Source organism: Acomys russatus, chromosome 15 (genome assembly GCF_903995435.1).
Source record: "Acomys russatus chromosome 15, mAcoRus1.1, whole genome shotgun sequence".
Lineage (NCBI taxonomy): Eukaryota > Metazoa > Chordata > Mammalia > Rodentia > Muridae > Acomys > Acomys russatus.
This window is the reverse complement of record NC_067151.1, coordinates 36572019-36590053: the sequence shown is the minus strand read 5'-3', so window position 1 is coordinate 36590053 and position 18035 is coordinate 36572019.

The window sequence follows — 18035 nt, the reverse complement described above, 5'->3', positions numbered from 1 at the left end:
AACATTACTGACCCTAGATTCATATTGGTGTTAGGAAGGAAAGGTTAAAATATTAAGATATGTGCTTCTTCATTTTATTTTTCATTGTTAAAACAATCTTAGTGTTTATGCAAGAGTATAATTCTTGTGCGAGCACGCACGCGTGCACGCACACACACACACACACACACACGGGGGGGGGGAGGAGAGGCAAGCATAAGTTAGGACAGAGAAACGATCTGGCTTAAAACTTGTGGTCTAATCTTGTCTATGGATTCTATTCAGATGGAGGGAACTTGGTCATGTTTGATGCTTTCATCAAGGATGTATCAGGCAATCATTGACCACAGATAGCCTAGGAAGACATCTGTCTGTTATGTATATTTATGCATAAAAGTATTAACTTTTAGAATTAGAAAATATGACTATTTTATTCACTGCTGATTTTGAGTGTCTAAAAAGTAACAGCAACATAGTGAAAACCCAACAAACACTGTCACAGGAAAGAAGAAAGGCAGGAAAAAGAGAGAAAGGAGGGAAGGATGAAAGGAAGAAAAGAAGGAAAGAAGAAAGTGAAAGGTGAGGAAAGAGAGGGAGCTAGGGCCATTCTCATTGGAATTGCTCAGGGGAAGGAATCTTGTGTAGGTAACATTAAGAGATCTGCTGTGGCATGTGCAAATGAATTCATAGCATTCCAAGGAAATCCTTTTATAAGATAGCACAAGCAACATCTTCTTGCTTAATATTGTTACCCTCCTTGCCATATTCAATTCTGTCACGGCCCCCTCTCACTTACCTCTCATTCTTTGGAGTACTCAAAGTTTCTGTGTCATTATACAGGCTACTTTCATACCTGGGTGTATCTTTTAGTTTACAGGTAGGGTCAGATATTTATTCTTCCAGATGGCCTCCTTGCAGATCCTCCCCAGCTTCCTCTCTCTCTCTCTCTCTCTCTCTCTCTCTCTCTCTCTCTCTCTCTCTCTCTCTCTCTCTCTCTCTGTGTGTGTGTGTGTGTGTGTGTGTGTATGTGTGTGTGTGTGTGTGTGTGTGTGACGTTTAAAGGACAATTTGTCAGGTATGGCACTCTCTTTCCTTCAAATAGGTCATAGGATCAAACTAAAGTCCCAATGGACCATATCCCACTAAACCATCTTTCAGGACACCCCATATCTCTTCTCTCTTTTTTTTTAAACACATTTTTATTGAAAAATAAAATAATTCGTATTACATCTCACTTTCTGTTCCCCCCTACATCCTCCCATTCCTCCCTCCCTCCCACTTTCACCCCAATCCCCTTCCCTATGACTGTGACCAAGGGGGACCTCCTCCCCCTGAATATGGTGCTAGGGTATCAAGTCTCTTCTTGGTAGTCCACTATCCTTCCTCCGAGTGCCATTGGGCCTCCCCCTACAAAGGGACATGGCCAAATATGGGGCACCAGAGATCCTGTGAAAGTCAGTCCCCAGTCTCCACTTAACTGTGGAGAATGTTCTGTCCCTTGGTTAGATCTGGGTAGGGGTTTGATGATGACTGCACATTTTGTCCTTGGTTGGTGCCTTTGATCAAGCAGAACCCCTGGGCTCAGATCCACCCATAATAATGTTCCTCTTGTAGGTTTCTAGGACCCTCTGGATCCACCTACTTCCCTATCCCCTATATTTTTCTCACCTAGAGTCTCAATAGGATGTCCTCACCTCTATCCCACTTTCCTGGTAGGTGAGGACTTTCATGGGACCTGCCCCTTGGGCTAGTGTCCAGTTATAAGTGAGTATATACCATTTGAGTCTTTCTGCTTCTGGGTTAGCTCACTCATTATGATCATTTCTAGTTCAATCCATTTGTCCACAAATTTTGGGAATTCCTTGTTTGTAATAGCTGAGTAGTATTCCATAGTGTAAATGTACCACAATTTCTTTATCCATTCTTCTACTGAGGGACACTTAGGCTGTTTCCATGTTCTGGCTATTATGAAACCACATGTGTCTTATGCTGTTTGAGAATCTTAAGAATGGCAGGTTATAGCATTTGCTCCTCATGAAGTTATCCCCATGTATACAAAACCTAGAACAATTATCTGTTCTTGAGAGAAGAAAGAAGGAGAAAAAGAAGGAAGAAAGAAAGAAGCTAAAGATCAATAATTGTTCTTAGAGTCATTCCAACTTACAGATAAAATGACTATTAGAAACTCATTTGACTCGGGAAGCAGAGCAATGGCTTTCAAGAGAAATCTAGGCCTGATACTTGGAATCTATAAATATAATGTTTTACACAGCAAGGGGGAGATAAGGAAGGAGACAAATTTGCTTGCTAGTAAACTGATAAGTAAAGCAATGGGTTTTTACTAGTGAAATCATAATAGTCTTCTAATATTGGCAGCCTTTCCTCACATCTTGCATCCTATGACCATGATGCTGATTCATTCTCTCTCTCTCCCTCTCTCTCTCTCTCTCTCTCTCTCTCTTTCTCTCTCTCTCCTCTTTTTTTCTTTGCTTCTAGCTCTCTCTCCCTCTCTCTCTCTCTCTCTCTCTCTCTCTCTATATATATATATATATATATATATATATATATATATATATATATATATATCCTGAATATATATCTGTGTACCACTTATACTTATGCCAGCATTACAGATCCCCCAGTACTGGAGTTTGAGATAGTTTTGAGCCTCCATGACAGGACTGGGAATTGAACCCAGGTCTTCTAGAATGAAGCACACATCAGACTTCTGCTTCCAGAACATTTAAGATGCTGAACATGAGTTGTTTGAGTATATGCTTGTGGTACTCTTCTGAGCAGCACTAGGAAAGTGACACCCAGGTAATCCAGAATCACAGTGGAGTGGCTTAGCTGGAACAGAAGCCACAGGACCTCAAGCTAGCAGATCAGCAAAAAGGGCACTGGATAAATTACTGGGTTCTGAGGGTACTATTTAAATGTGGAAAAAAGTACTTAGATCATAGACTAAGCAAGGATTCAAGACTTTCCTGGATGCCACCTCCAGGAACCCATCCAAGGTTGTAGGTAAAAAGCCCAGAAAGACACCTTAAGGTTGTGTTGTCTACAATAATAAACACCACTTCTGAGAAAGAACATTCAGTAGGGCTCTGCGGAAGTTGCTGAAGGGCATGCATCCAATCCCAGTTCTCTCCACTCTAATTCAGCATGAAAAGGTTGCACCATGGGATAAGCAGTAGTGAGAGGCACAGCTCAGAGAGCTGGCTAACAAAAGAGGGCACTGAGACATAATTGCCCTATCACCACTTCATGGCACCAACACAGCAAGACTGAATCACAGGTAAGAGGCTGTGAACAGTAGTCTTTGCTGAAGCCCAGAGAATAAGGAGGTCAGTGAGCAGAGATGAGTGATGCAGTCTTTTTATCAGGGGACCCTTCAGGTCATCATGGCAGGCAGGTGAGAATAAACACTCTGCTCAGAATGACTCTGCCAACCTCCATCAAACCTTGGAGAGTCTGCTGACAGCCAGTTTATTCCCAACAAATTTAAACACAATATAACTTGGGATAAAAGTTTCCTGGTACATTATAATCCCCAGTATATAAGGAAGCATAATTACATCAAAACTCAAATCAGGGTACATGTCATTTCTTCCAAAAAGATGGGCTTTTTAGATAGGCTCCCTGTACTAGCTTAAGAGCCTAAGGAAGGCTTGGGCCTGTTTTCAGTCATACAGAGAGTATAAAGGTCATTTTGGCTATGAGCCACCTCTGGCCCTGGTTGTGGGAACTTGGGGAGCCTATGGCTATAAGGATCTTTTAGAATACTATCAACCTCCAGATGTAGCAACTTGGTATGGCCTCAGCCAACCAATAACACAGATCACCTTTAATCCCTCCTAATTACAAGCTTTCTTGGTGGAAGAACAGGTTTTCCATCTTTCCCTCTGGAAAAACAATCCTGCTTGCTTAACATTCCTGGTCTCCCTGAAAATCTGAAGGCACAAGAACCTTCATGCTATGCTCCCAACATTTTCAAGCCCTGATTCAGTGTTTATCAGGACATTCTGTCTTGTGAACCAGAAAAGGCACCTTAAGGAATTTACAAATATAAAAATCATACACAGCATGTTCTCAAACCATACACTTGAAAGTAATAACAAAATGATAGCTGAAAAGTCTCCATGGTGTAAAAAGCAAATACCACATTTATAAATAATATATGAATCAATGAAAATCAGTGAAAATCAAGGTGTGTTTTGAACTACATGAAACACAACTTACCCTATGAATGTGCCACAGTAGAAGAATTCCCAAAGGAAGAGTTGCAGGGTTAGAGATATACACGTGACACAAGCTGGCTAGGCAGCATGGATGGTACAAAGCTAAAATCTAGTTACAATTTGTTCCTCTGTTACTTTTCACATTTGAGTAAAATTTGAACCTTCTACATAGAATCCCAGACTATCCTTTTGGTGGGTACGCCGGCGATGTATACCTGCATGGGATGTTCTGCTCTCAAAGAGGACATTTATATTGTTATATGTTCTGTGTGAAAGTACCTTGGCAGGTCAGGGCCAAAGAATGCTGCAAAGATCATACCACAAGATAGATCTCTCACAAGAGATTTACTTATTTACTGGGGTTGGGGAGTGAGAGACCTCCTCAGAGTGGGAACAAGAGAAAGAGAGAGAAAAGGGGAGGAGACACACACACACACACACAGAGAGAGAGAGAGAGAGAGAGAGAGAGAGAGAGAGAGAGAGAGAGAGAGAGAGTGAGAGAGAGAGAGAGAGAGAGACAGAGAGAGACAGAGACAGAGAGAGAGAGACAGAGACACAGAGTGACAGAGACAGAGAGAGAAAGAGAGACAGAGAGTACTAAAGACCCTACAGAGATGTCAGGGGCTTTTAAAAGAGTGAGTTTGTCTGTCATGTTTGGTGGCTGGTGATGATGTGGCCGCTGACGCTGACTTGCTGAAGTCAGGCTGGGCTGAGACCAACTGTAGGCCTTGACCATTTTCAAACCTTCTTTATTTGAGGTTATTTAAAGCGTATATCTCCTTTCCAACCCACCTACCCTAGATAGAAGAGAAAAGAGATTAGTGGGAACAGGAGAGGTAGACCATTTTAGACTCAGTTCCTTGGAGCGATTCTACTGGCATAGTCTGCAGGATTTCAAGAAACCCAGTAAATAGCAAACCAGCAACTGAGCAAGGGTGCCTGCAACCCCAGCTGCTGGAACCCAGGGCAGGAGCCCGAATCTGGAACCTTGAAGTGTTCGCTGGCACGGTTCTCTCTAGTAACATCTTGAAATGGAGTGATGAACAGCCAAGATCAAAAACCCTGGCTCTTGTTTTGGGCATGTGTGTGTGTGTGTGTGTGTGTGTGTGTGTGTGTGTGTGTATCCATACTATGCATATATGGGTCCATACTAGGATGTTTATCGGTTGGCAAAGACCACACCTCCACAAGAAGCAGCTCCTTTTCCAGTGAACAAACATCACCTGTTCTCTCCCAAGTCTGTTTTCAGCAGAAACACACTGCACACCCTTACGCAAGTCTGTTTCACATCTCACACTTGAGATCAAAACAAAAACATGTTTACATCCACTACAACCAACAGTCTTTCAAGTGTTTAAAATAAATCTTCTTTATTTTTAGGATTATACTGACATTCACCAAGGAAAGAAGACTGCAGAATATCCTTTAAGTCATAAAGCCAATGTGATGTATGCCAGGCATATTACAATGAATAGGAAAAATAGTTTGGTTCTATATTTTATAGGTAGAAACCAGAAAAGGAGAAGCAAGGGAGATTTTTTTTCTGTCTTCACGGATATAAATCCTTGATTCCCTTGTATGAAAATAGCACTTTCAAAGGTGGCTTAACACACATACAAACAGCAACAACAACCACAACAACAACAGCAGGGAAGAACAGGAGGCTGGAAACAGAGGCCAGTGTTTCGACACATTATCTGCTGAACTGACTGGGCTCTGTGCTTTTGAGTTGTCCTGTGAGTATAGAAACAAGTTTCAAAACCAACAGAACTTGTATGTGTCCAGTATCCTAGAGAAAGTGTGTACTCATCCTGTTAGTGCTGTCAGCTCCTGACTAGCAGATGACTCTGTAATTCATGCTCCCATGACATTGTTTTCATCTAGCCTGCAGGAAGAAATACAATCCTGGCCACCCGGAACCTGCAAGCACCTCAGCCCTAAGCCATTGACAGCACCTTTCTCCCCACTACAGGAAAGAAGCTAGCGTCTATATTAGAAATCAGAACCATTTCGTTCCATGAGCAAACAGGCTCCTGGCTGTAGAAATGTTTGGAGACTCCGCCAATGGAGCAGGATACAAAGTCCAAAGCATGGGTTTGCAGAGTGGGGCCTGTTATAGGGAACTGGGCACGAGGCCAACACAGTTCAAGTGAGGGCTTTGAATGTCACCCTTTCCATGAATTGGTACTGGTGACTCATCATTGTGATGATTAAATTTACCCATTAACTTGACTGGGTTTGGAGACACACCTATGGGTGTGGTGGGGTGGGGTGGGAGGGATCTCAGCACCCACCTGTCTTCACCTTCTGGTGCACCCTGACCAAACACCTCACATTTCCAATTCCAACTCCCTGGCACTGTGAGCTAACACAAACCCCTTCCTCCTTTAGATTTCTTTTTGTCAGGTATTTTTGTCACAGCCACAGGAGAGTTAACTCGTACAATAGTGTTAGAAGCCTGTGATTAAAATATCGGGACTCTTTTAGTTACATGGTTTTTAAAATTACCACCTACTAATCATTTAAATCACTCTAAAATATCCCATTACACCATCATAATCCAGTATCGCCAGGCAATAGGACATGCTCACACCAACCTCAGTGTGCAGAGATACCATGGTTTTAAAGTTAACCCCTACATGAGGCAAAGTGCTATTATGTTTCACACAGATCTCGCTGGGAATCATGAGAAGGAGACATAGCAGGGGTTCGTAAAGAGTGGTTCTCAGAGGATTGGCGGCACAAGTCTGCACAAGTCTGAATTCAGCAAGACCCATTGAGTCAATAAGAAACGTTGGACGTGTCTGGGAAAGCTGTGTGCTAACAGGGCTTTTAGAGCAGTCTAACACAGGCGGTGTTTGAGCAATAAAGGTCTTTAGATAGACATCTTGTGCCATTGCTTGGATGTGCTCCTAATCCTTATGTGCTGAGAAGTAACCCAAAACATAGGTACAGGGGGATCTTTCCAGGAGTGAGTGGGACATGAAAGTGCTGGCCTTCAAATGCATTAATGCCGCTAGTGTTGGAGTGGACTAGTTATCATTAGAGGAGGGTCTTGGTCAAAGGGGGCTCAGCAGCCCCCTTCCTGAGGCTGCTACACATGCTTTCTTGCCTTTTCACTTCCTTCTTTATGGCAATGCAAAAAACGGTCCTCATCAGATGTACACATGCCAGCCTTTGGCTTGCAGACCCTAGAACTGTAAAGTAAAACAAAACAAAACAATAGATTATACAAATGTATACACAATTTCAGGTCTTACATCCTGTGAACTAACCAGTCATGGCCCAGAGCAGCATGGGCTGTCTTCTGGTATGAGAACATCTGGATGCTTCTGTGAGCTTTGTGAAAAGAAGGCCAATGAGAGATAGCTATCCTGAGATGTCCTGAAACCAGGTCGTGTTGAGAAATCAATGTCCCAGGAGCAGAGTATGCAGGCATCTCCTGAATAGGTGGCCGAGGTGGGAGAACAGGGCAGGTAGATATAGACTCCACTGAGTCTTGGGGCATAGCAAGCATGAGAAAAACTGGTGAGGACCTCAGGCAACATGGTGGTCTAGCCATGTAGTGCAGCAAGTCCCTAACTTATAGACCAGCAAAGTGAGTGCTGAGCACCCCACGTGTCTCCTGTGAGGGAAAAGGGGCAGGGTAAGAACTGCATTTACAAAAGATCAAAGCTTAGGCCAGAATGTTTATGAGGAACTGTATTGAGAAGATGTTGTTAATTCACCACTAAAGCCCAGTCACTGGCTAGCTGACTTACCATTCTTGCCAAGTGGGACGGTTTGCTGGTGTGACAACCTCTGCACACTTCTCTGAGCAATCTTATTGACAAAATAGCACAAGAGGAAATATTTCAACTAACTGAACAAAGCCATCTAACAGGGCTCATAATTTTATTATTGAGAAAATCTTTTGGAACGAAAGGTCATTGTTTTAAATGTTCTTTATCACATAGCCTGCTGAGGATTTAAGGAAATACTTTTGCAGTCAGAGACATTGCAATGACTGGCAAAGAGCACTAGAGGGCAGTAAGAGCAAATAGTTTGCCTTTAGATTGCAGACACTTTCTTCTGTCTTCCTCAAGATTTGTATCCAGAGAGTTTTTCTCCTTTGCACATGAAATAACAAACAAAAACATTTAAAAATTAACGCGCATATTATCATTTTGTTTACTTCCATCAACAATACTTACATGACTCATAAAGAATGTGATTCTGGAACATTGCAAAATCAAATAAGCTCGACTTTATTGTCATTTAGTTCATGGAAGTGTGTTTCAAAATCCATTCACAAGTGTGGGCTTGCACAGGGAGAGACTGTGCGCATGCGAGTGATCACCCTGAGGAGTTTGAATAAATAAATAAAATTAGCTGTGATCATGACAGTGAACAAGGAGAATTCTTTTGGGCACATTTATAAGACGCTTTTATTTTGTTTCGATCATGGTCTTGAAAACCCACTGTGCTGTCATTTAGTTCCTACATTGAATAAAATTCCTCAAATTCTTTTTTTAAAAAAAGTATTTAAATGTAGGAGTGCTCTGTCTGCATGTGCACCTACATGCCAGGAGAGGGCATCAGATCCCTTTATTGTTACTAGCCACAGTGTCATTCCAGGGAACTGAACTCAGGACGTTTGAAAGAGCAGCCTGTGTTCTTAACTGCTGAGCCATCTCACCAGTTCAAAATTCCTCAAGTCCTAAAAAATAAAAGTTAAAATAATTAATGTTTATATCTCTCAGAAGACTCCATTTTGATGATTAAGATATTTTTTGTTCCCTTGTGAAAGTTTTGGCAATTTTTGAACAAGACACCTGCTTATAATTTTGAGTAAAGCCACACACACCCCACAGCTTGACCTGACTGCAGTTCTGCAGCAGGGCTATGCCTCTGCTCCAAATCACCGCTTATGGCCCCCATTTGCCTCTTTCTAGTCAGATTTCATCTTGGTTAGAGTCCCACGGATAAAGAGCACATGAGGGCCCAGGAAGTGACAGTGCATATGCATGAGGCCCTCTGATGGATCCCAGCAACCCTAAAATAAGATAAAAAAGTAAAATAAAGTAAAAAACAGAGCACTTATGTTTTGTAACCACACTTATTGCAAACATCCATGGAGTCCCAGGCCAGGCTTTGTCCTCTGCTCTACTAGACTTGATTCCCTAACAAGAGTCAGAGGAGGAGACTCAAGCTGCTCCTCCCCTCGAGGCCTTCTGGACTTGAGGGAAGTGCAACACCACACTTCTCCTTTCAGATGGCTCTTATCTCCCCTCCATCTCCTACTTAGCTCTCTTATATCCTCAAGCTGGTTGGGAGCATCAGTTTTGGACCTTCCTGTCTCTATTGTTTTATTTGCACGCCTTTAATCCCAGCACTCGGGAGGCAGAGGTAGGCAGATCGCTGTGAGTTCGAGGCCGACCTGGTCTACAAAGTGAGTCCAGGATGGCCAAGGCTACACAGAGAAACCCTGCCTCGAAAAACCAAAAAAAAAAAAAAAAAAAAAAAAAAAAAAAAACCCAAAGAACTGTGTTACTTTGTATGGAAAAAACCTTGTTTTATAATAGAAATGGGGACACATATAGCTCCATACAATGGCCAGCCACATTATTTATAATAACAAAAATATTACTCAAAGTTGCAGACTTGGAAAGTGGAGTGTTTATTCGAGAAGCATATTAAGTGACCCCAGTTCTATGAAAATATCAACCTCATCAACAAGAAAGATGAGTTTTATTCGGGGAGTATATTGAATACTTCCCTGGTGCAGAAACTGATAATAAGTTTTGCTAGTGGACAAGTTACTTGGATGATCCTACAACCTTGACAGAGCTCCAAGGTGGAAATAAGGGACTTAGGACAATATTAAAATGTAAGAGAAAGGATAAGCAGGCTACCAAGATGAGACTTGATAGACTGTGACCATATGGTGGAGGAGGTCCTCTTCTGTCTCAGACCTAGGGGAGCGGAATAGGGTGAACGAGGGAGGGAGGGAGGAATGGGAGGATTCAAGTGAGTGGATAACAATTAGATGTAATCTGAATAAATTAATTTTTTTAATGTAAGATTCATGGCTGAAGACAAGGCTCAGCTGTTAGAGTACTTACTCCTCTTAGAGATGACCTGGGTTCAGTGTCTAGCACCGACGTGGATGCTACCAGACATCTGTAACTCTGGTTTCAGACAAGTACCTGGATCATTTTTGGTGCACATACATTCATGGAGTATATATAGACATGCACATATATTAAGTGTAAATATTTTTAAAAGTGATTTAAATAATATGAGTTGCAGTGAAGTAGTTACAAATGCCATGGAGTCACTCAGAAACACAGAGTTGGCACTGGGGCAGTACATCTGAACTATGTAGATGTGACTTGGCTTTTGCAAGTTAAGAAGACATTGGGTGAAATGTGAACAAATAACTTCAAAAACAGAAAAAGAAAAAAGAACTTCAAACACAGGCAAAATCAATTTAGAGTGTACTGAACTAACGGAGGTACCAGGATAAGAGCTTGAACTAAGCAAAGGTCTTCTGAGGAGGAAAACTAAAGCATAAAAAGAGGACATAAATCAAAGAAAACAGTGGCCAGTTAGAAGGAAAAAAAAAAAAAAAAAGAATCTGAGAGACAGTTAAAGCAAAAATTAATTCCAAAATGCCTATCATGTGAAAATGATATTATTATAAATTACATTTTTGTTCATGTTAGTCCATTTTCATTAAACTATCATATAGTAAAACTGCACTTATAGAATTGAACATTTATTTTATATAATATTGTTCATGTTAGATGCAGGAACTTGTCTGCTATTTGCCAAATTACATTGCTTAAAATTCTGGGAATTTCCTGAGGTAAGTCTATTTTTTAAAAAAAACTCTGAACAGAATAATGGCATTAAATTCTAAGTGACTGCCTGTAAAGTAATTTAAATTATCCCATCAAGGATTTATTCCATACTATGTGAATTGCAGATGAGTATCCAAATGACATCTTTTGGAAAATGCTTGGAAGTTTCCAGTAAATTCACCTAATCAATTTCCTCAGAAGTATTACTTCTAGTTCTACATGCATACCAAGAAAAATGAGAATATGTGCCTCTAAAAGCAAAACATTTATGGTAGCTTTATTCATAAAAAAAAAACAACAACTTGTGACCCATGTGACCATCAGAGGGGCTGGACCCTGTGGCAGCCATTTAGCCACAAAAGTGTATTATATGGTACCTTCAGTATGAAGTTTAGGAACAAGAGGCAGACTGAATCTAGGTCACTCCTTGTAATCCCAGGATATAGCAGGTGAAGGCAAGAGGATAGCAGGTCAAGGCAATTCCATGTTAGGCTACATAGTGAGTTCCAAGCTAACTAAACTGGGCTATGAAACACTTTCTTAAACAGTTCTCTGTAGGCTCAGTTTTCTTAACAAATATATTTTATTACGAACTTATTAACCGAGAGTACCTCACTTATAACATGACTAACCTAAACAATAGGAAAAGAAGATTAAAGAATACAATAACGAAACCATAAGAATATCAGTTCCAAGGAATGATTCTCCTGGCGTAATCAGCAGGATTTCTTCTGCTGGAACCTGAAGTAACCAGAACCCGGAACCTCAACAGGAGCCCGGAACCCCAAAGCCTTCCCTCGAGCAGTTCTTTTTAGGAGTGTCTCAAAGTGGAGTGATGAACAGCCAAAACTATCCCAAGTCTCCAGAAGCCCCACCTCCAGTTTTGGGCTCATTTAAATATCTCCTCCCAGAGTCTGTTCATGGATCTTTTCAGCTGGCAACAATCAAGCTCCCGCTCGAAGTGGTTGGTCTTCTAGTGGATTAACCTCACATTTTCTTTCACAAGAGTGTTCCTCATCCCACACTTGGGATCATAAAATACAAGTTTATCTCTCCTTCAGTTCTCACCTCAAAAAACAATAGCCATGTAGCACTCATAGCTACCGTCTTAATTTTTCCATGGTATTGTGGTGACAACAACTTATCATATATGTGAACACACATGTGAACTCCCTTTAAATAGACAGAACATGGTCAGGTTGAAATGTCATAGTCATGTCAACTATAAGCAGGTAGGTGATAACCCTGAGAAGGTGGTCCAGAATTTGTCAGTGTTTTTAGCATGTTAAGGGAATGTCCCTTGATTAAAGGGCACGATGGCTGAAAAATTTTCTAGGCAGTGCTAATCTGGAAAATGATTTTTTTCTGGAAATTGTCATATTGTATGTAAGTGTCCTCTGTGTGCAGTGTCTTCTGACTGTTTCTGACATGTTTCCTCCCTAGACAGCTGACACTAACCCTCAGCATAGAGGGAAGGTTTTTCCAGTGATACCAGCTGTGGCCACAGTCTGTGCCTTAGGCATCAGGCCTGCAAACTATACATCATACATAACAGCTGATTTCTTTGGAGCTTTGGATAGATTCCTCAGACTTCTAAAGAAAGTGTTCTGGACTCTGGATCTCTCACTTCTGTTGTTCTGCTCTCATCTGCACCTCTCAACTCCTTTCCCAAGACTCTATTAAAAACAGTTCTTTTTCCTCTAGATTCACGGCTGTTTAATCTAGCCGCTGTTAAGAAAATACTGGTGAACGCCTAAAAATAGCAATCATTTATCTGCCACACTGGCACAGTGAGGCCACACCAACTTATCACCCTAAGGGGTTTTACTTCCACGCTTGTCCTAGAGCATCATGGATCTGAGGCTAACTTAGGCACAGTGAAGAGTTTGTCTTTTCCTGCAAGCCATTGTAGCAACAATGTTTAGCAACAAGTATAGATACCACATGCTCACAGGTATGAACTATGGTGCTGTCCTAGCCAGGTAACAACAGTGAAGATGCATGAAAAAGTGTTGTCGCCGCTCACTGTTAAAAAAGCCATCCATTTCCCCTACAGAAATAGAAGCAATCATCGATGGTCTCCCAACCAAAAAAGCCCAGAGCCAGATGGTTTCAGTGCAGAATTCTACCAGACCTTCAAGGGCGAGCTAATACCGATACTCTTCAAGCTACTCCAAAAGATAGAAATGGATGGAAAATTACCAAATTCATTCTATGAGGCCATAGTCTCAAATAATACCTAAACCTCACAAAGACTCAACAAAGAAAGAGAATTTCAGACCAATTTCTCTTATGAACATAGATGCAAAAATACTAAATAAAATACTTGCAAAACGAATACAGGAACACATCAAAGATATCATTCATCATGACCAAGTAGGCTTCATTCCAGGCATGCAGGGATGGTTTAATATATGGAAATCCATCAATATAATCCACCATATAAACAAACTGAAAATAAAAAACCACATGATCATCTCCTTGGATGCAGAGAAACATTTGATAAAATTCAACACCCATTCATGTTTAAAGTTTTAGAGAGATCGGGGATACAAGGCACTTTCCTCAACATAATAAAGGCTATATACAGCAAGCCAATAGCCAAAAGCAAAGGAAATGGTGAGATACTCAAGGAAATTCCTCTATAATCGGGAACAAGGCAAGGCTGCCCACTCTCTCTATATCTCTTCAATATAGTACTCGAAGTTCTAGCCAGAGCAATAAGACAACAAAAGGAGGTCAAGGGTATCCAAATGGGAAAGGAGGAAGTCAAATTATCCCTATTTGCAGATGATATGATAGTGTACATAAGTGACCCTCAAAACTCCACCAGAGAACTCCTAAAGCTGATAAACACCTTCAGCAAATTGGCTGGATACAAAATTAACTCAAAAAAGTCTGTAGCCTTCCTATACACAAATGACAAGCTTGCAGAGGAAGAAATTAGGAAAACTACACCCTTCACATTAGCCACAAGCAATATAAAATATCTAGGAGTTACCCTAACTAAGCAAGTGAAGGACTTGTATGAAAAAAATTTCAAAACTCTGAAGAAAGAGATTGAAGATGACCTGAGAAGATGGCATGATCTTCCTTGCTCATGGATCAGGAGAATTAACATAGTAAAAATGGCCATCCTACCAAAAGCAATCTACAGATTCAATGCAATCCCTATCAAAATACCTACACAATTTTTTAAAGACATTGAAAGTTCAATTCTGAACTTCATATGGAAAAACAAAAAACCCAGAATAGCTAAAACAATCTTGTACAATAAAAGGTGCTCCGGAGGAATCTCCATACCTGATCTCAAACTGTACTATAAAGCAATAGTAATTAAAACAGCATGGTACTGGCACAGCAACAGGCTGGTTGATCAGTGGAATCGAATCGAAGACCCAGATATGAATCCACACATGTATGGTCACTTGATTTTTCACAAAGAAGCCAAATCCATTCAATGGAAAAAGGATAGCATCTTCAACAAATGGTGCTGGTCTAACTGGAGGTCTATGTGTAAAAAAATGAAACTGGACCCATATTTGTCACCTTGCACAAAACTCAAATCCAAGTGGATTAAAGACCTCAACATAAAACCAGAGACACTAAGCCACTTAGAGGAAATAGTGGGGAAGAGCCTGGAACATATTGGCACAGGAGACAACTTCCTGAACAGAACACCAACGGCCCAGGCCTTAATGTCAACCATTAATAAATGGGATCTCATGAGGCTGAGAAGCTTCTGTAAGGCAGGAGACACTGTCAAGAGAACAAAGCGACAGCCTACAGACTGGGAAAAAATCTTCACCAACCCTACATCTGACAAAGGTGTAATATCCAAAATATATAAAGAACTCAAGAAATTAAACACCACCAAACCGAATAACCCAAATGAGAAATGGGGCTTGGAACTAAACAGAGAATTCTCAACAGAAGAGTATCAAATGGCTGAGAAACACTTAAAGAAATGCTCAACCTCCTTAGTCATCAGGGAAATGCAAATCAAAACAACTCTGAGATTCCATCTTACACCCATCAGAATGGCTAAGATCAAAAACTCAAGCGACACCACATGCTGGCGAGGATGTGGAGAGAGGAACACTCCTTCATTGGTGGTGGGAATGCAAACTAGTACAGCCACTTTGGAAATCTATCTGGTACTATCTCAGAAAACTGGGAATAGGGCTTCCTCAAGACCCAGCTATTCCACTCCTTGGAATATACCCAGAAGATGCTCCAGCACACAACAAGAAAATTTGCTCAACCATGTTCATAGCAGCCTTATTCATAATAGCCAGAACATGGAAACAGCCTAAGTGTCCCTCAGTAGAAGAGTGGATAAAGAAACTGTGGTACATATACACTATGGAATACTACTCAGCTATTAAAAACAAGGAATTCCTGAAATTTGTGGATAAATGGATTGAGGTAGAAATGATTATAATGAGTGAGTTAACCCAGAAGCAGAAAGACTCACTTTTATCTGCATACTAGCCCAAGGGGCATGTCCCACGAAAGCCTTCACTTACCAGGAAACTGGGACAGAGGGGAAGGCATCCTATTGGGACTCTAAATGAGAGACGCATGGGAGAATAGCAAAATAAAAGGATACAGAGGGTCCTAGAAATCTACAAGTAGAACAATATGATAGGCAGATTTGCGCCCAGGGGTCCGCTCAAACTAAGGCACCAGTCAAGGACAATACAGGAGGTAAACTTTAAACCCCTTCCCAGATCTAGCCAATGATCAGAATATTCTCCACAGTTGAGTGGAGAGTGTGATATGACTTTCTCACATACTATGGTGCCTCACATTTGACCATGTCCCCTGGAGGGGGAGACCTGGTGACACTCAGAGGAAGGACAGCAGGTAGCCAAGAAGAGACTTGATACCCTATGAGAATATATAGGGGGAGGTAATCCCCCTCAGGAACAGTCATAGGGGAGGGGAATAATGGGAAAAAGGGCGGGGAGGAATGGGAGGATACAAGGGATGGGATAAACATTGAGATGTAACAAGAATAAATTAATTAAAAAAAAAGAAAAAAAAAAGCCATCCATGTTCTGGCTATTATGAATAAGGCTGCTATGAACATGGTTGAGCAAATTTTCTTGTTGTGTGCTGGAGCATCTTCTGGGTATATTCCAAGGAGTGGAATAGCTGGGTCTTGAGGAAGCCCTATTCCCATTTTTCTGAGATAGCACCAGATAGATTTCCAAAATGGTTGTACTAGTTTGCATTCCCACCAGCAATGAAGGAGTGTTCCTCTCTCCCCACATCCTCGCCAGCAAGTGGTGTCACTTGAATTTTTAATCTTAGCCATTCTGATGGGTGTAAGATGGAATCTCAGTGTTGTTTTGATTTGCATTTCCCTGATGAACAGCCTAAGTGTCCATCAATAGAACAATGAATAAAGAAACAGTGGTACATATACACTATGAAATATTTCTCAGCTATTAAAAACAAGGAATTCCCGAAATTTGTGGATAAATGGATTGAGCTAGAAATGATCATAATGAGTGAGTTAACCCAGAAGCAGAAAGACTCAAATGGTATATATTCATTCATATCTGCATACTAGCCCAAGGAGCATGTCCCACGAAAGCCTTCACTTACCAGGAAACTGGGACAGAGGGGAGGACATCCTACTGGACTTTAAATGAGAGAAGCAAGGGAGAATAGCAAAGTAGAAGTATCCAGAGGGTCCTAGAAACCTATAAGTAGAACATTATGATAGGCAGGTTTGGGCCCAGGGGTCCTGCTCAAACTAAGGCACCAGCCAAGGACAATACAGGCGGTAAACTTTAAATCCCTACCCAGATCTAGCCAATGGTCAGAACATTCTCCACAGTTGAGTGGAGAGTGGAATATGACTTTCTCACATACTCTGATGCCTCACATTTGACCATGTCCCCTGGAGCGGGAGACCTGGTGGCACTTAGAGGAAGGACAGCAGGTAGCCAAGAAGAGACTTGATACCCTATGAGCATATACAGGGGGAGGTAATCCCCCTCAGGAACAGTCATAGGGGAGGGGAATAAGGGGAAAAGGGGAGGGAGGGAAGAATGGGAGGATAGAAGGGATGGGATAACCATTGAGATGTAACAAGAATAAATTAATAAAAAAATAAAAAATATTTAAAAAATGGAGGAGGGCTCAATGACACAGTGCTTTTTTATTTCATTTGAGTTTGTCTTTCTTAGCATACAAATATTTCTTTCAATGATGATTGCAGTTTTGTATTTCCTTGTTGGGAGAGATCAGAACAGGGCAGACTTAGAGAAGGGAGGAAACTGAGAAATGGATTGCTAGATTGGAGACCATAGAACTGAGATCAGAAAAAATTGTTCCAAATGAGAAAAGTCCACATGGTCTTGAGAAATTAGAATGGCAACCCACAGAGACACAAAATATCGAGTTAAAAATCCAGATTCTATTTACTGATGAATAGTCATAATTTCAATAGGCCTCTGCTCTGAATTCTGAAAAAGATAATTCTGAGATTATACGTTAGTTATGTAGTGTTACTGTCTTGGAAGTGTCTTTACAAACGGTCTGATGGTGCTACAGCATGGATATCCATTTGAATACAAGAGTTTTTTTGGACATTATGACATAGAAAATGATACACATATAACATATAACCTACAAGTCAAGCCATAATGGAGACTATGAAAGAGGTGTTCATAAGACAAAAAGGAGATAAGAAATATTCCAGGGATAAAATAAATGGTTCTTTATTGACTTTGAATTAAAAAAAAATCAATGAAACATGTAGCACAGCTGTTAAAAGGCACTGGTATTAGAAAGGGTTGCTGAATTTGATAAGCTTATAGAACTCCCAAGTCCAAAATGGAATACAGGAAGGAAGTTGTGTTTTTACAGCATGGCATGGTACTTTGTATTCAGATGTTAACGGCTTGCTCCCACCCGCCAGATTATAGAAAATATATAAAAACAATAGGGGAAA